We start from the raw sequence: 19,632 nt of genomic DNA, 5'->3' as shown, positions 1-19,632 counted from the left end.
TAACCCTAACCCTAACCCTAACCCTAACCCTAACCCTAACCCTAACCCTAACCCTAACCCTAACCCTAACCCTAACCCTAACCCTAACCCTAACCCTAACCCTAACCCTAACCCTAACCCTAACCCTAACCCTAACCCTAACCCTAACCCTAACCCTAACCCTAACCCTAACCCTAACCCTAACCCTAACCCTAACCCTAACCCTAACCCTAACCCTAACCCTAACCCTAACCCTAACCCTAACCCTAACCCTAACCCTAACCCTAACCCTAACCCTAACCCTAACCCTAACCCTAACCCTAACCCTAACCCTAACCCTAACCCTAACCCTAACCCTAACCCTAACCCTAACCCTAACCCTAACCCTAACCCTAACCCTAACCCTAACCCTAACCCTAACCCTAACCCTAACCCTAACCCTAACCCTAACCCTAACCCTAACCCTAACCCTAACCCTAACCCTAACCCTAACCCTAACCCTAACCCTAACCCTAACCCTAACCCTAACCCTAACCCTAACCCTAACCCTAACCCTAACCCTAACCCTAACCCTAACCCTAACCCTAACCCTAACCCTAACCCTAACCCTAACCCTAACCCTAACCCTAACCCTAACCCTAACCCTAACCCTAACCCTAACCCTAACCCTAACCCTAACCCTAACCCTAACCCTAACCCTAACCCTAACCCTAACCCTAACCCTAACCCTAACCCTAACCCTAACCCTAACCCTAACCCTAACCCTAACCCTAACCCTAACCCTAACCCTAACCCTAACCCTAACCCTAACCCTAACCCTAACCCTAACCCTAACCCTAACCCTAACCCTAACCCTAACCCTAACCCTAACCCTAACCCTAACCCTAACCCTAACCCTAACCCTAACCCTAACCCTAACCCTAACCCTAACCCTAACCCTAACCCTAACCCTAACCCTAACCCTAACCCTAACCCTAACCCTAACCCTAACCCTAACCCTAACCCTAACCCTAACCCTAACCCTAACCCTAACCCTAACCCTAACCCTAACCCTAACCCTAACCCTAACCCTAACCCTAACCCTAACCCTAACCCTAACCCTAACCCTAACCCTAACCCTAACCCTAACCCTAACCCTAACCCTAACCCTAACCCTAACCCTAACCCTAACCCTAACCCTAACCCTAACCCTAACCCTAACCCTAACCCTAACCCTAACCCTAACCCTAACCCTAACCCTAACCCTAACCCTAACCCTAACCCTAACCCTAACCCTAACCCTAACCCTAACCCTAACCCTAACCCTAACCCTAACCCTAACCCTAACCCTAACCCTAACCCTAACCCTAACCCTAACCCTAACCCTAACCCTAACCCTAACCCTAACCCTAACCCTAACCCTAACCCTAACCCTAACCCTAACCCTAACCCTAACCCTAACCCTAACCCTAACCCTAACCCTAACCCTAACCCTAACCCTAACCCTAACCCTAACCCTAACCCTAACCCTAACCCTAACCCTAACCCTAACCCTAACCCTAACCCTAACCCTAACCCTAACCCTAACCCTAACCCTAACCCTAACCCTAACCCTAACCCTAACCCTAACCCTAACCCTAACCCTAACCCTAACCCTAACCCTAACCCTAACCCTAACCCTAACCCTAACCCTAACCCTAACCCTAACCCTAACCCTAACCCTAACCCTAACCCTAACCCTAACCCTAACCCTAACCCTAACCCTAACCCTAACCCTAACCCTAACCCTAACCCTAACCCTAACCCTAACCCTAACCCTAACCCTAACCCTAACCCTAACCCTAACCCTAACCCTAACCCTAACCCTAACCCTAACCCTAACCCTAACCCTAACCCTAACCCTAACCCTAACCCTAACCCTAACCCTAACCCTAACCCTAACCCTAACCCTAACCCTAACCCTAACCCTAACCCTAACCCTAACCCTAACCCTAACCCTAACCCTAACCCTAACCCTAACCCTAACCCTAACCCTAACCCTAACCCTAACCCTAACCCTAACCCTAACCCTAACCCTAACCCTAACCCTAACCCTAACCCTAACCCTAACCCTAACCCTAACCCTAACCCTAACCCTAACCCTAACCCTAACCCTAACCCTAACCCTAACCCTAACCCTAACCCTAACCCTAACCCTAACCCTAATGGCCCCTAACCCTAACCCTAACCCTAACCCTAATGACCCTAACCCTAACCGTAACCCTAACCCTAACCCTAACCCTAATGACCCTAACCCTAACCCTAACCCTAACCCTAATGACCCTAACCCTAACCCTAACCCTAACCCTAACCCCTAACCCCTAACCCTAACCCCTAACCCCTAACCCTAACCCTAGTGGGCGTGGCCGACGTAAAACACGTACTTCCGGTTACGCGGTGGGCGTGGCTGACGTATAACAGGCACTTCCGGTCACGCGGTGGGCGTGGCCTACCTTAAAGACGCACTTCCGGTCACGCGGGGGGCGGGGCCTACCTTAAAGACGCACTTCCGGTCACGCGGTGGGCGTGGCCTACCTTAAAGACGCACTTCCGGTCACGCGGGGGGGCGGGGCCTACCTTAAAGACGCACTTCCTGTGACGCGGTGGGCGGGGCCGACATAAAACACGGACTTCCGGTGACGCGGTGGGCGGGGCCTACCTTAAAGACGTACTTCCGGTCACGTAGTGGGCGGGGCGGGCGTAAAATACGTACTTCCGGTCCCGCGGCGGGCGGTGATGGCGTCTGTGGAGGACTTCCGGTCCCGCGGCGGGCAGTGATGGCGTCCGTGGAGGACTTCCGGTCGCTGGCGGATTGTGATGGCGTCCGTGGAGGACTTCCGGTCCCGCGGCGGGCAGTGATGGCGTCCGGGGAGGACTTCCGGTCGCTGGCGGACTGTCATGGCGTCCGGGGAGGACTTCCGGTCGCTGGCGGACTGTCATGGCGTCCGGGGAGGACTTCCGGTCGCTGGCGGACTGTGATGGCGTCCGGGGAGGACTTCCGGTCGCTGGCGGACTGTGATGGCGTCCGGGGAGGACTTCCGGTCGCTGGCGGACTGTCATGGCGTCCGGGGAGGACTTCCGGTCCCGAGGCGGGCAGTGATGGCGTCCCTGGCGGACTTCCGGTCCCGCGGCCGCCATTGGTGGCGTCCCTGGCGGACTTCCGGTCCCGCCGCCGCCATTGGTGGCGTCCCTGGCGGACTTCCGGTCCCGCCGCCGCCATTGGTGGCGTCCCTGGCGGACTTCCGGTCCCGCCGCCGCCATTGGTGGCGTCCCTGGCGGACTTCCGGTCCCGCCGCCGCCATTGGTGGCGTCCCTGGCGGACTTCCGGTCCCGCGGCCGCCATTGATGGCGTCCTTGGCGGACTTCCGGTCCCGCCGCCGCCATTGAGGGCGTCCCTGGCGGACTTCCGGTCCCGCGGCCGCCATTGAGGGCGTCCCTGGCGGACTTCCGGTCCCGCGGCCGGCATTGATGGTGTCAGTGGCGGACTTCCGGTCCCGCGGCGGGTGGTCATGGTGTCGCGGGCGGAATTCCTGTCGCGCAGTGTGCGCGTGTGGCAGGTTACTGTGCGCGGGGCGGGCAGCGCGCGCGGTGCGAGGGGTTGTGGACTGCGGGGGGCGGCGTGTGCGTGGCGGGCGCGCGAGAGGCAGGGCGCCTCGTGGGCGCGAGCAGCAGCGGGGTGGCGCGCGAGGGAGCGGCGGGTGGTGATGGCGTCCGGGGGGGACTTCCGGTCGCTGGCGGACTGTCATGGCGTCCGGGGAGGACTTCTGGTCCCGCGGCCGCCATTTATGGCGTCCCTGGCGGACTTCCGGTCCCGCGGCCGCCATTGATGGCGTCCCTGGCGGACTTCCGGTCCCGCCGCCGCCATTGATGGCGTCCCTGGCGGACTTCCGGTAAGCCGCCGCCATTGATGGCGTCCCTGGCGGACTTCCGGTCCCGCCGCCGCCATTGGTGGCGTCCCTGGCGGACTTCCGGGCGCGCGGCGGGCATTGATAGTGTCCGGGGAGGACTTCCGGTCCCGCGGCGGGCGCGTTTGGCAGAGGGGTGGTGTGCGGGGCGGGCAGCGCGCGCGGTGCGAGGGGTTGTGGACTGCGGGGGGCGGCGTGTGCGTGTCGGGCGCGCGAGCGGCCGGGCGCCTCGTGGGCGCGAGCAGTAGCGGGGTGGCGCGCGAGGGAGGGGCGGGTGGTGATGGCGTCCGGGGGCGACTTCCGGTCGCGCGTGTTGCCAGGGGTTGTGGGCTACGGGGTGTGGCGTGCGGCGAGGGGGCGGGAGCGGTGGGCGGGCTCGCGGCGAGGGGGCGGGAGCGGCAGGGGGGGGCGGCGCGTGGAGGGCGGGCGCGCGGCGAGGGGGCGGCGCGTGGAGGGCGGGCGCGCGGCGAGCGGGCGGCGCGTGGAGGGCGGGCGCGCGGCGAGGGGGCGTGAGGGTGGCAGTGGGGTGGTGTGTGAGCATAGGGTGGGTGTGTGGTGAGGGGAGTGGCTTGCGTCACGGGGCGGGAGTAATGGGAGGGGTGATGAGAGGGGCTGAATGGTTTACAGGTGGTGGGTGGGGTATAGTGATTACAATAGTGTAATAAAAAGAAGAAAAATAATAAGAAAATATACTGGTGCAGCAGTAGAAAATGGCTCGGTCCTTGGGAGTAATTTTATTTATTTAAAATAATTTTAAAAATGAAAAAATTTTTTTTACTCCCAAGGAGTGAGCCATTTTCTACTGCTGCTCTGATTCAAAACAATGAATCAGAAAATCATAGACAAACAAACATAATTGCAACAAAAGTAACTGACACAAGACCACAAAGAGGCATTTATTAAAGGTTTCTGTCACTGCAGCGTGGGTGGGTTTTTTTCCTTCTTTATTACTTAGTGTGGTGCTCTATTTTTTTTATTACAAGACTGGAAAACAATACTACAAAGTTAGACACAAAACAACACTTTTCAGCAGAATGCAACAGAGTTTAAGATGCAAGTCACTGTGTTACAGAGGCTAAGACGCAAGTCAACCTGTTACAGAGGCTAAGACGCAAGGCAATGCAATACAGAATCTAAGACGCAAGTCAACCTGTTACAGAGGCTAAGACGCAAGGCAATGCATTACAGAGTCTAAGGCGCAAGGCAACCTGTTACAGAGGCTAAGACGCAAGGCAATGCATTACAGAGTCTAAGGCGCAAGGCAACGCGTTACAGAGTCTAAGGCACAAGGCAACGCAATACAGAGTCCAAGGCGCAAGGCAACGCGTTACAGAGTCCAAGGCGCAAGGCAACGCGTTACAGAGTCCAAGATGCAAGGCAACCTGTTACAGAGTCTAAGACGCAAGGCAACGCGTCACAGAGTCCAAGACGCAAGGCAACGCATTACAGAGTCCAAGACGCAAGGCAACCTGTTACAGAGTCCAAGACGCAAGGCAACCTGTTACAGAGTCTAAGACGCAAGGCAACACGTTACAGAGTCTAAGACACAAGGCAACGCAATACAGAATCTAAGGCGCAAGTCAACCTGTTACAGAGTTAAGACACAAGGCAACGCAATACAGAATCTAAGGCGCAAGTCAACCTGTTACAGAGGCTAAGACACAAGGCAATGCAATACAGAATCTAAGACGCAAGTCAACCTGTTACAGAGTTAAGACACAAGGCAACACAATACAGAATCTAAGGCGCAAGTCAACACATTACAGAGGCTAAGACACAAGGCAATGCAATACAGAATCTAAGACGCAAGGCAACCTGTTACAGAGTCTAAGGCGCAAGGCAATGCATTACAGAGTCTAAGGCGCAAGGCAACCTATTACAGAGTCTAAGACGCAAGGCAACACGTTACAGAGTCTAAGGCGTGAGGCAACACATTACAGAGTCCAAGACGCAAGGCAACGCGTTACAGAGTCTAAGATGCAAGGCAACGCATTACAGAGTCCAAGACGCAAGGCAACCTGTTACAGAGTCTAAGACGCAAGGCAACACGTTACAGAGTCTAAGACGCAAGGCAACACGTTACAGAGTCTAAGACGCAAGGCAACACGTTACAGAGTTAAGACACAAGGCAACGCAATACAGAATCTAAGGCGCAAGTCAACCTGTTACAGAGGCTAAGACGCAAGTCAACCTGTTACAGAGTTAAGACACAAGGCAACGCAATACAGAATCTAAGGCGCAAGTCAACCTGTTACAGAGGCTAAGACACAAGGCAATGCAATACAGAATCTAAGACGCAAGTCAACCTGTTACAGAGTTAAGACACAAGGCAACACAATACAGAATCTAAGGCGCAAGTCAACACATTACAGAGGCTAAGACACAAGGCAATGCAATACAGAATCTAAGACGCAAGGCAACCTGTTACAGAGTCTAAGGCGCAAGGCAATGCATTACAGAGTCTAAGGCGCAAGGCAACCTATTACAGAGTCTAAGATGCAAGGCAACGCGTTACAGAGTCCAAGGCGCAAGGCAATGCGTTACAGAGTCTAAGGCGTGAGGCAACACATTACAGAGTCCAAGACGCAAGGCAACGCGTTACAGAGTCCAAGACGCAAGGCAACCTGTTACAGAGTCTAAGATGTGAGGCAACGCGTTACAGAGTCTATGGCATAAGGCAACGCGTTACAGAGTCCAAGACGCAAGGCAATGCATTACAGAGTCTAAGACGCGAGGCAACGCGTTACAGAGTCCAAGACGCGAGGCAACGCGTTACAGAGTCCAAGATGTGAGGCAACGCGTTACAGAGTCTATAGCATAAGGCAACGCGTTACAGAGTCCAAGACGCAAGGCAACCGCTAACAGAGCCTAAAGGCACAAGGCAACCTGTTACAGAGTCCAAGACGCAAGGCAACCTGTTACAGAGTTAAGACGCAAGGCAACCGCTAACAGAGTCTAAAGGCACAAGGCAAACTGTTACAGAGTCCAAGGCACAAGGCAACACAATACAGAGTCCAAGACGCAAGGCAACGCAACACAGAATCTAAGGCGCAAGGCAACGCAACACAGAATCTAAGGCGCAAGGCAACCTGTTACAGAGTCCAAGGCGCAAGGCAACACGTTACAGAGTCTAAAGGCACAAGGCAACCTCTAACAGAGTCCAAGACGCAAGGCAACCTGTTACAGAGTCTAAAGGCACAAGGCAAACTGTTACAGAGTCCAAGACACAAGGCAACGCATTACAGAGTCCAAGACGCAAGGCAACGCATTACAGAGTCCAAGACGCAAGGCAACGCATTACAGAGTCCAAGACGCAAGGCAACGCATTACAGAGTCCAAGACGCAACAGTAGTCATATCCAGCGCAACATTACAGAGTTAGAGGTGACACAACATTAATTAGTGACAACACTACATCACAGAGATAGATACAATGCAACGTTAGTGTTGGATGCCACACAGAGCTAGATGCAATGCAACAGTACAGTCCGACCAACACAGTGCAATATTACAGCGTTAGATGCCATGTTAGACACAACACAATGTTACAGAGTTAGACACAATGCAACCTTACAGAGTTTGACGCAACTGTAGAGCTAGGCACAACACTCCATTACAGAGTTAGGCACAATACAAGATTAGAGTTAGATGCCACACAACAGAGTTAGATGCAACCTTACAGAGTGAGATGAAACGGTACAGCCAGACCCGACGCAACATTCTTTAGATGCAATGTTAGTTGGACGCAACACTCCATTACAGACTTAAATACAATGCAACATCAGTGGGATGCCACACAGACAATGCAGCCTTACAGAGTTAAACACAACAGTACAGTCAGACCCAACACAACATTAGAGTTACATGTGATGCAACGTTACAGTCCAATGCAAGACAACATTAGAGTTGGGCACAAAAGTTATAATTAGATGCAACAATAGTTAGATGAGATCCAATATTACATAGTTAAACATGATACAACATTAGTTAGACACAACACATTGCAACATTACAAAGTCAGACACAACATTAGTTAGACACAATACATCAGAGTTAGACCCGACACTAAATGACAGAGTTAGATGCCAAAGACTATACAGCAGAGTCAAACAGCTAGAGACCACAAAACACTACACACTAGATTGCAGAGTGAGATACAGTACAAGAGAGTAAGACACAAGTAAACACTATGCAAGACAGTACCGTTATTCAATACGGCATAATGCAATAGAGGTAGACTCAACACAGACTGATTACAATAGCTAAATTCAAAGTTGTACACTCAATACAAATTCTACTCAAAACTGTGGAATACTGTAAAATCACACATGGTACAAGTTACACCCAATAGAGCTACTGTCCATACAAGTTATACTCAAAACACTACAACAGTTACACTGAAAACTATACATGACATTTCAACTTCAACAGTACTAGGTTTCTTACCAGGTAGGTACCTGGGAACCTCACAGGAAACTACAGTGACTTGAAGTTGCATCAGCACTCTTAACTATACCTCTGAACAATGTTTGCTTTTAGGAAGTCCTCTGGCCGTCCCGAGGCGCGGCTTCACGGCGACTCCTCTGGCCGACCCGAGGCGCGGCTTCACGGCGACTCCTCTGGCCGTCCCGAGGCGCGGCTCCACGGCGACTCCTCTGGCCGTCCCGAGGCGCGGCTCCACGGCGACTCCTCTGGCCGACCCGAGGCGCGGCTCCACGGCGACTCCTCTGGCCGACCCGAGGCGCGGCTCCACGGCGACTCCTCTGGCCGACCCGAGGCAGAACTGCCAAGGAGTGAAATAAAACCCCAAAACCCCCTAGATGTACCTACTTTTCCTGTCCCAGCATTCTCAACACAGTAACTACAGCCTATTCCACACCTCTCACCCCAGCAGTACACATGATCAAGCCTCCATCATTGAGGCAACATCTTAGCCAGAACTAGTTTCTCAAGCCAGAAAGAAAGAAAGCTATGCAGACCTCACTGGGCCCTCAAAAGTCAGATCTGCTTTTTTTTTTAAATTATTATTTCATATAATTATACTATCAATTACAACCCCCTTCCTCAAAGGCATCAAATTTATAGTTAACTTATTACAGTCTAGTCCTCCTCAACAGTAGCCAGCAGGACTGACTCACCTAACCCTTCAACTGCAACATACCAAACAAACTCCATATCACCATGCACAAAACATACCTGCCCACCATAACAAATTATTACCACATTCCAGGGGAGCACACCCCAGGAACTGTGTCCCAGGTGCTTCAAAATTTGGCCCTGCCTCAAAAAAACCCAGTCCCAGCTCGGCCTGCGCCCAAACCTTGGCGATGATCATCGCCTCGCAGACCGGCCGGGACCAGGGAAAAAAAAACCCAGCTGGGGGAAAAAAAAAAATCCCCCAGCTGGGGTTTTTTTATTCTAAATTTTTTTTTTTTTTTTTAAAAGCTAAGTACCTGCAAAGCAAAACACTACACAGACAACCTCAGAAGCAAGCCCACCACCGCACAACCACACAGGCAATCCCTGCCACATAAACTCCTCCTCCCTCCCAGCCCATGCGTGCCACCCCCTGCCAGCCACAACCAGCCATCACTCCTAGGCTGCACGGCTCCCTAGGAACTGTGTTCCCAGGCGCCTCAAAATTTGGCCCTGCCTAAAAAAAACCCAGTCCCAGCTCGGCCTGCGCCCAAACCTTGGCGATGATCATCGCCTCGCAGACCGGCCGGGACCAGGGAAAAAAAAACCCAGCTGGGGGAAAAAAAAAAAAATCCCCCAGCTGGGGTTTTTTTATTCTAAATTTATTTTTTTTTTTAAAGCTAAGTACCTGCAAAGCAAAACACTACACAGACAACCTCAGAAGCAAGCCCACCACCCCCCAACCACACAGGCAATCCCTGCTACATAAACTCCTCCTCTCTCCCAGCCCATGCGTGCCACCCCCTGCCAGCCACAACCAGCCATCACTCCTAGGCTGCACAGCTCCCTAGGAACTGTGTTCCCAGGCGCCTCAAAATCTGGCCCTGCCTAAAAAAAAACCCAGTCCCAGCTCGGCCTGCGCCCAAACCTTGGCGATGATCATCGCCTCGCAGACCGGCCGGGACCAGGGAAAAAAAACCCAGCTGGGGGAAAAAAAAAAAATCCCCCAGCTGGGGTTTTTTTATTCTAAATTTATTTTTTTTTTTTAAAAGCTAAGTACCTGCAAAGCAAAACACTACACAGACAACCTCAGAAGCAAGCCCACCACCCCACAACCACACAGGCAATCCCTGCCACATAAACCGCTCCTCTCTCCCAGCCCATGCGTGCCACCCCCTGCCAGACACAACAAGCCATCACCCCTAGGCTGCATGGCTCCCTAGGAACTGTGTTCCCAGGTGCCTCAAAATTTGGCCCTGCCTCAAAAAAAACCCAGTCCCAGCCTGGCCTGCGCCCAAACCTTGGCGATGATCATCGCCTTGTAGACTGGCCAGGACCTGGGGAAAAAAAAAGAATTAATTCTATGTTCAATTTCTTTGTGCTAACTGCCTGCATAGCAAGACATTCTACTCCACATACAACCTCAAAGAGCACAACAATAAGTGACTCCCACCTCTACAGCCCCAGACACTCATCCACCTACACACACCCTCACATTCCCCCCTAGACGCATTCAGACACAAATGCTTGCACAGATGCAAAGTGCTTCCTTTTAGGCACCAAGGGCATTCTTGCTTCAAATCTTCGCTTCCACCTGGGGCTGGCTTACATGCATGCATTAAGGCTGTGCTTCAAGTCCTTGCTGGCACCTAGGGCTTGCATCAAGTTCTTCCATCGCTATCTTGCTTGCATAAACACATCAAGGTCTTGCCTGCACAAGTGAAATAATTGCCTGCATCCATGCTGGCAGGTATCAAGGCCATTCCTGCTTGCAGGCATGCACTAAGGCCAGGCTTGCATTAAGTCCTTGCTTGCACCAACTTCTTCCATCACATCCTTGCCCACAGGTGAACACTGACTTGTTTGCATACATACAATTCATACATCACAGGCCAGGAGCCAAGTCCTCACTGCTTCAGGGGCATGCACCAAGGACAAGCTGGCAGGCGGGCAGGCATCAAGTGCACGCACCAAGTCTTCGCGGGCAGGCAGGCATCAAGTGCACGCCCCAAGTCCTCGCTGGCGGGCAGTCAGGCATCAAGTGCACGCCCCAAGTCCTCGCTGGCGGGCAGTCAGGCATCAAGTGCACGCCCCAAGTCCTCGCTGGCGGGCAGTCAGGCATCAAGTGCACGCCCCAAGTCCTCGCTGGCGGGCAGTCAGGCAGGCAGGCATCAAATGCACGCCCCAAGTCCTCGCTGGCGGGCAGTCAGGCAGGCAGGCATCAAATGCACGCCCCAAGTCCTCGCTGGCAGTCAGGCAGGCAGGCAGGCATCAAGTGCACGCCCCAAGTCCTCGCTGGCAGGCGGGCAGGCATCAAGGGTGTGCACCAAGTCCTCACTGGCAGGCAGGCGTGCACCAAGGGCTGTCTGGCATCCAGTCTTGGCAGCAACTGGTTGCTTGTCTGCACACACCAAGGGCTAGCTGACATCAAGTGCACCCACTGAAGGCTGGGTGGCTGCCTTGTTTACATGCCTGCATCAGCTTCTGGCTGGCAAGAGCTGGCATTGAGCTATTACATGGCTGCACTAAGCCTTGCATCAAATCCTTGCTTTAAGTGTATGCACCAAGGGTTGGCTTGCTTGCACCAAATCCTTGTTTCAAGTGCATGCACCAAAGCCTAGCTTGCACACAAATGCTGGGTTCCTTGCACCGAGGGCTGGCTTGCCTGGACATATCAAGGGCTTGCATGCACCGAGGGCTGGCTTGCTTGCATACATTTGATGCTTGCATTCTCCTGGCCTAGCAATCACCATTCGGCACACAGGTTGTCCTCCTGCGTCTGCAAAACAATACTGAATAAGTCATCTCAATACTCAGCAGTAGCTTAACAATTCCAGGCATCTTGTTTCCATTAGATATTAATAACCCTCTTTCACACTACAAGCAGGCAGAGAAAAAACAAGCAAAAAAAAAACCCAACCAGACCCAAATGTTAAGTCCCACACATACCATAAATAACACCCTTGATTATGAACTGCTTTGCTACCACTTCAATGGCTTATCCCACACAGCCTTGCTCATCCCCCCTGTAGCTGCAGAGCCAGGCAGAAACTACTTTCCTCAGTAGTTGCATCTATGGCTACTTGATGGGCAGTATACCTTATGACCCTAGGCTACAAGTACAAAGCGTATCAGCACATTAACCATAGAACCTTACTAATACGCTTCTGTTGACAATTATTACTTCCATGCCTCGGGCAGAGCACCTCCAACCAGACAAACATATGGAACAACACTGCACATAAAAAAAACCCAATGACACACTGGAGACAAAAAAACTCTGAGGAGAATGACCCCCAGACCAGAGATGCCACAGGGCAAGAATACCTAGGGGCTGCGAGGAAGTCTCAGCGGCAGCCCCAGAAAAGTGGAAGACCGTGGCCCCTTACTAAGGGATATGGCCACAAGTGGGAGTATGCACGTGCAAGAAGTGGTGCCTAAAGATCTTAGAATGTAGAGGATGCATAGAAGAAACCCCAGAAGAAGGGACGGATGCAAGGAAGTGCAAGCAAGCACTCGAACAGAAAAGTTGACATGGCCTGCAATGCCGCCGCAATGGACAACTGACCAGAAAAGTTGACGTGGCCTGCAATGCCGCCGCAATAGACAACTGACCAGAAACTTTCCTTGAAGAGTAGAATACTGGGGCCCTGTAAAGACACATGCCTGCAACTGGAAGGATGCAAGTGCAAGAAGCCCTGCTTAAAGGCCTAAAAACAGAGGATGTGTGGAAGAAGTCCCAAAATGGGGATTTAAGAAAATGGATCAATAATCATTGAGGATGCTGACATGTCCTGCAATGTCTATGCAATAGACAACCGACCAGAAATTTCCAAAACAGAAGACCAATCCAAGCTTTAAGATGGCAATGCGAGAAGAGCCATGCCCACTTGGCACCTTACCAAGAACAGACATTCAAGACCCTAGAGATGATGCCCAAGGCACATACCACGTGCCTTAAGCACCAAGATGACATCAAGGCCTGTGGAAAACGTCATACATGGCAGACAGGTTACATAGACTAAACAACAACACAGATACAGGCTAGAACTACCCTCTCTGGTGCATGCTAGCTCTGAGCTGAGAATTGAACCCCTCCCTATACCTGCACAAAGGTTACTCTTCCAGCACAGCCCTCTACCATATGCTAAATCCCCTCCCTGCCGCTCTCAACATTCTGCCTTCTTCCCAACCCCAAACTGCAGCCCCCTCAACTTCACTTTCAGAGGGCCAAAGACCTGAAGCCAGAAAAAGCTCAAACCGCATTTTTTTTCCAGAAAAAGCTCAAACCGCATCAGCTAAGTGGGACAACCACGCACGGCTAGGTTCCTCTTGATCATCATCTGCAAGAAAACCAAACAGAAAACAGCACCGATAGTCAGCATCGCACTGCTCAGTGCTAATACTTGTACTACACCCACAGCTATATTGCCAAGACATTCTGCTCACCTGTTCTGTCCCAATTCAAACACCCAACGCTGCAGCCATCATCACATGGGGCACCTAAGATAGGCAGACAAAAATTACTGTCGTGCTTCTGAGAGATCAGTCCCATGCTCCTTCTCCCCACTACCCGGCTCACCTCAACTGCTCTTCCCATTGCAAAGGCAGGCTGCACAGCACCTGCAAAATCAAAGATAAATGCTCAATGGAGTTACTGTGTGCTACATTGATCTTAGACACCAATTTGGACAACCACCCCCTCACCTCTCAAACCATTTTTCAGCATGAAGCTCAACCCCTCTGAGGCTGTATGTGGCACCTGCAAAAGAAGAGAGGTACTTAAGATACTAACACAAAGCAGAGGCTGCCCCCACCAATACCCATCTCCTGGTATGTTTCCTTGACCGCTCTCCTGCGCAGCATCCATCATCTCAGGCTGCCATGGTGAGGCTTGGTCTCCATCTGTAATATGCAGACAGCAAAGGATGCTTTTAAGATCACAAACTGAAATTGTAGATTAGCTATTTATATGGCCACCTGCCACAACTTCCCAATGACACCACAGCTGACTCACCTCCCTATGGCACTCCACCTGCAACTCCATCAGCAGCTTTTGGTACACCAGTTGTCTCTCTGCATCTGAAAAACACAATATCAAAGTAGTCACTCAGACATTCAGTGACACCTTAACGGTTCCAGACCTCTCACTTCCATTTAGCAATACCATGTCTACTGCACACTACAGCCAAGCACAAGTCAACAACCAAACCCAAACATTACGTCCCAATCCCTTTGAATTTAAACTGCTCTGTTACCACTCCACTGGATTCTCCCACACACTTTTGGTCATCCTCTCTGTGGCTGCAGAGCCAAGCAGAAACTGCTCTTCTCACCCGCTGCACCTAGGGCTACTTCTTCTGCAACCTATGGTATGCCCCTAAACTGAAAGGTTTAGGCATATCAGCATATTAACCACAGAATCTTGCCCTTCTACCTCTACTCACTCTTACCACCTCCATGCATTGGGCAGAGCAGCTCCAGCCAGACACGAAACACAGAACAATACTGCACACAAGACCGATGTCATGAACCGGGGACAAAAGAACTCGCTGTACGAAGAATGATTCCTGGATCAGACATGCCATTGGACAAGATGTTGTACAGGACTACAAAGAAGAATCTATGGCAGCCCTGGAAAAGTGAAGGACCGTGGCTGATTACAAAGAGATACAGCCGCAACTGGGAGGATGAAGGAGCGAGAAGCCCCATTTAAAGGCCTAAAGATGCAGAGGATGCATGGAACAAGTCCCAGAACAGGGATCCAAGAAAATGCGTGACTAACGATCGTGGATGCTGACGCAGGCTGCAAGGCCGCAGCAAAAGAGACAACTGAACAGAAGCTTCCAAAACAAGACCGATCCACGCTTTAGGGTTGCGATGCAAGAGTAGCGGTGCCCAATCAAGACCGCATCGATGAGTACAAGCATTCGGGATCCTAGACGAGATGCCCAAGGCATGTCCAGCATGCCTCGAGGGCAAAGAAGACATCAAGACCTGCAGAAAACTTAAGATGTGCCACACAGACTACAGAACCTAGATGACAGACACGGGCAAGAAGCCCCGTTGAAAGACCTAGAGGTGCAGAGGATGCACGGAACAAGTCCCAGAACAGGGATCCAAGAAAACAGATGACTAACGAATGCGGATGCTGACAGGCTGCAAGGCTGCAGCACAAGAGACATCTGACTGCAAACTTCCAAGACGCAAGACCGATCCATGCTTTAGGACTGCAATGCAAGAAGAGCAGTGCCCAATGGACACTGCATTGATGAGTACAAGCATTCAGAACCCTAGACATGGTGCCCAAGGCACGTCTGGAGTGCCTTGAGTGCAAAGAGGACATCAAGACCTGCAGAAAACTTAAGATGTGGCACACAGACTGCAGAAACTAGACAACAACAGACACAGGCTAGAACTGCCCTGCCCATGCTAGTTTTGGGCTGAGAAGCAGGCCCCTCTGCCTTTGCCTGCCCAAATGGGACTCTCTCTGCACAGCCCTCTCCCCTATGTTACCTTTAAAATCCCTCCCTACCATCCCCAAACTTCTCCCCTCTTCCCAGATCCACCCCAGCCTTGGTCCCTCAACTTAACTTTCAGAAGGCCAAGAGTTATCCTCAGTAGAAAAAAAAAAAACCTCCAACAGCATCAGCTATGTGGGATGATCCTGCGGTCACCAGGTTCCTCTTTGCCATCTGCAAAAAAATGAAATGGAAGACAAACAGTGCCAACAGTTGGTATTGCACTCTTCAATGTCAGTGTCCTGCACGACAACTTGCTCTGCCTAACTGCCACATTGTTCACTCATTTGCTATTTGCCATTTCTAGTGTCAGATGCTGTGGCCGTTATTACCTGGGACAAGTAACTCCAGAGAATTACTGTTGTTCTTGTGAGAAGTCTGTCTTGTGCTTCTTCTCTGTACTACTCCGCTCATCTGAAATGCTCTTCCCATTCCCAAGGTGGCCCACACAGCACCTGCAAAACCAAGGGTAAATACTTAACCAAGTTGCCAAATAATACTTCGCTCTTCGAGACATATCTAACTTCCTCCTCACCATCAGCCCCACAAGGATGACAATAAGCATGACTACCTCACCGGTGCCACAGAATTCCATGCAGTCTGCTTACCTCTCCTCTTCACCGCTCCCATTGTAGGAATGCAGTAGTGGCGATACCCAGGACAACAGAAAGATGAGCCACAAGGATCCAGATGTTCGCAGACTACCTAGCTTTAGTCACAGGAATGAACAAAAAAACTTGTAAAAATATTCTAATTGAAAACCAGTAAAGATGACAGACACATAAGACAAAAAACACAGGACACTCACCATGCAGCAATGGAGACAGGAATTACAGAGACCATCAGCCAATGGAAAAAACTCACAATGGTGGGATTCGACTACTCAAAGACCTAAATTGGAAACTCAATGACCATAAAAACCACAACTGATAACAAGGATGAGGTAACAGCTACTGCAAATGATACTAGAGCAAACCTCACTGGTAAGTTAAGGAAAAATCCAAGACTCTGGTAGTAAGGGAGGCTTGCGTGCCCACAGACTAGATGAAAAAGAGTTGCTCTGCTTCTAACTGTCACAAGCCAAGATAACATCCATCCTCTTCCCTGACAAACACAAAGGAAAGTAGGGACAGAATTCTGCATTGCAGAAAAGCACTGAGTCCATACCTTTAAGTAGTGAGGTCTCTGACATTCAGATGGATGGAGACAGGATGCATCCAAAGAAGTCAGTGGGGGAACAAGGGAAGTAGAAGGCACAAGGAAGGAGACATCTCAGAGCCCTAGAGATTACGTTTTGAGTGTAGTTGATGCTTTTCAAGATCAAACTCATCTGATGTTCAAACCAGATGATTGCTGCACAAAGGTCAAGATGATCCATACCTTGTGTCTCAACTTCATCGTATCGCCCATCAGCTGCAGAGAGGGCAAACGTGGATGGCCCTCACATATGACTGCCAAACTAAACTGAGAAAGATCGATGAACCCATCTCGCTTCCCTTAACCATCCCCCAAACCATTAAAGTACTTCTCCACTCCTGAATGGCCAAAGAAAGAACTCTGCTCCTTCCTAACAGCACCTACCCTCTTTTTGAGCCCTCTGACTCTTCACTGTTGCTGTTCCTTGGGAGCTGTGCTTCTGAGCCCTTCCCTGTGTTCTGCTGGCCACTCCTATCTTCTGCCAGCCCACGGATTCAAACTCTCACTCTAGCCTTGCAAACTGAATTCCAGATTATTATAACCTACAAGGTGCCCATTACAAACTGCAAAAGCTCTAGAGCCAAAGCATCATCCCACATGGAAAGAAGAACAGCAACAAGGTGTCCCATAACCAGAAATTCTAGGCAAATGCAAAGCCCACAGAATGAAATAAAAAGAAAGCAAACTATTGAAACATCTTGCCCCCTCCAACACACAATAAAAAATTACAGACCTTAAAAGAAAAGCACTCACCTCTATAAACAAAACAAATGTACTTACAGCTGTGTATGGTGCTTAGCCTACACTGGTCCCAAACTCTTATCTCAAACAGCAGCCTCTGCTTCTCTAAAAGAGACACAAAAAAAAAAAAAAACACAAAAAACCCCCCAAAAAACAACCAACCAAAAAGCCTTACCAAAAAAGCTTAACCTACCCCAAAGCTGCAATGAGTTGAAAGAATAGGAGAGCACTGATCTTAAGGAAGACCAGAAGCTGAATGACTCCCTAGTGGAAGGCCTGTGGCTTATATACCCCTGGGGCCTCCACACCCACCACCTGGGAATAGGGTGTGGCAAACCCCTCAAAGGCATAAATAGAGCCTGGGGAGCAGCTGTGTTTTATTAACTTAGCTTTACATTCACAACAAGAAAAGCACTGAATGCAAAAAAGGAACTTTACTGGAAATAAGAGTATTTGCTCTTTTACTTACTCTTTCACGTTTCCCCTCCCCCAGCTTCCCTGTACCTCTCTTCTTTTAATTTTCTCTTCTGTTTTCTCTTCCTTTTCAGTTTTCTGTCTCTGCCCTGTGGCCATAGTTCTTTTTTCGTTTTCCATCTTTGTCCCAATGTATAGCCTTCTCTTTTTCCCCACAATTTCACAGGCCTTATCCCTGGAGTACTTTCTTTTTCTGTGCCTGCAAGTGCCTTCCTTTCTCTCTTTCCATCCTTCTCTTTTTCTCCCTATCCCTTTGTATTCCTCAATATTGCTAATGTAGTTTTTTATTTCAATCTGTGTCTTGACAGTCTCTTTTCCTGCTCCTCTTTCTATTTCTGATGTCTTTTTGCTAATCACTGTGCTTTTTTATAATACTTTGTCTGCAGGGCTCCTAATTTCTCTCTTTTTCTTTAATACATTCCCTTGTGGTTCTCAAACAAGTCAGCTCTACTTTACGTATCCATGTGGCTTAATAAGATTCTTTTGCTGAAATTTTCTTCTAAGCTTCTACTCAGAAAAATATTGGTGAAAAAATCTGCTTTAGGGGATTCTGGAAGGCTCCTGGGGCTCTCTACAGAGATCCCGGGGATTCTGGGAAGGTCCTGGGGCTCTCTTCAGTGCCCCAGGGGATTCTGGGAGGCTCCTGGGGCTCTCTACAGGGACCCAGGTTATTCTGGGAGGCTCCTGGGGCTTTCTACAGGGATCCAGGGGTTTCTGGGAGCCTCCTGGGGCTCTTTACAGGGCACCATCGGATTCTGGGTGGCTCCTGGAGCTCCCTAGAGGGCTCCCAGGGATTTTGGGAGGCTCCTGGGGATCTCTACAGGGCTCCCGGGAATACTGGGAGGCTCCTGGAGCTGTCTACAGGAATCCCGGATAATCTGGGAGGCTCCTCGGGCTCTCTACAGGGCTCCCGGGCATTCTGGAGGCTCCGGGGGCTTTCTACAGGGCCCCAGGGGATTCTGAGAGGGTCCTGGGGCTCTCTACAGAGCTCCCCGGGATTCTGGAGTCTCCGGGGGCTCTCTACAGGGCTCCATTTGTTTTTTGGGAGTCTCCTGGGGCTCTCTACAGGGCTCCAGGGGAATAAGGGAAGCTCCTGGGGCTCTCTACATGGCTCCCGGGGATTCTGGGAGTCTCCGGTGGCTCTCTACAGGGCCCCAGGGGATTCTGGGAGACTGCTGGGGCTCTCTACAGGGCTCCCAGAGATACTGGAATCTCCTAGGGCTCTCTACAGGGCTCCATTGGTTTTTGGGAGTCTGCTGGGGCTCTCTACAGGGCACCAGGGGATTCTGGGAGGCTCCTGGGGCTCTCTACAGGGCTCCCAGGGATTCTGAGAGGTTCCTGGGGCTCTCTACAGGGCCCCAGGGGATTCTGAGAGGGTCCTGGGGCTCTCTACAGGGCTCCAGGGGATACTGAGAAGCTCCTGGGGCTCTCTACAGGGATCCCGGTGTTACTGAGATGCTCCTGGGTCTCTTTACACAGCTAACGGGGAAACTGAGAGGGTCCTGGGTCTCTCTACAGGGCTCCCGGGGATATGCAGAGGCTCCTGGGGCTCTCTACAGGGCTCCTTATTTGTCTACAGGGCTCCTGAAGTCACTGAGATGCTACAAGGGCTCTCTACAGGGCTCCAGAGAATACTCAGTGCTCCAGCGGCTCTCTAAGGGG

At 51.1% G+C, this 19,632-nt stretch overlaps 2 long non-coding RNA genes across 3 annotated transcripts; both read right to left on the bottom strand.

Moving 5' to 3' along the window:
* Positions 1-11,298: 11,298 nt before the first annotated feature.
* LOC128849559 (uncharacterized) lies at positions 11,299-14,198 on the bottom strand. The gene is made up of 6 exons (XR_008447433.1): positions 14,055-14,198; positions 13,745-13,942; positions 13,620-13,660; positions 13,487-13,540; positions 13,299-13,380; positions 11,299-11,816 (listed from the first exon to the last, which is right to left on the bottom strand). It is a non-coding gene; the product is annotated as an uncharacterized LOC128849559 (long non-coding RNA).
* A 1,407-nt stretch (positions 14,199-15,605) lies between these two features.
* Positions 15,606-17,565, bottom strand: LOC128849558 (uncharacterized). Of its 2 annotated transcripts, XR_008447432.1 has the most exons (5): positions 16,726-17,565; positions 16,367-16,449; positions 16,167-16,267; positions 15,891-16,013; positions 15,606-15,732 (listed from the first exon to the last, which is right to left on the bottom strand). It is a non-coding gene; the product is annotated as an uncharacterized LOC128849558 (long non-coding RNA). The 2 variants fall into 2 exon arrangements; XR_008447431.1 differs by having other exon boundaries at positions 16,367-17,565.
* Between the last annotated feature and the right edge of the window lie 2,067 nt (positions 17,566-19,632).

The sequence above is a fragment of the Cuculus canorus genome, chromosome 30 (genome assembly GCF_017976375.1).
Source record: "Cuculus canorus isolate bCucCan1 chromosome 30, bCucCan1.pri, whole genome shotgun sequence".
NCBI classification, from domain to species: Eukaryota; Metazoa; Chordata; class Aves; order Cuculiformes; family Cuculidae; genus Cuculus; species Cuculus canorus.
Note: the sequence above shows the minus strand (reverse complement) of the source record. Positions and strands in the feature narration are given on the sequence as shown.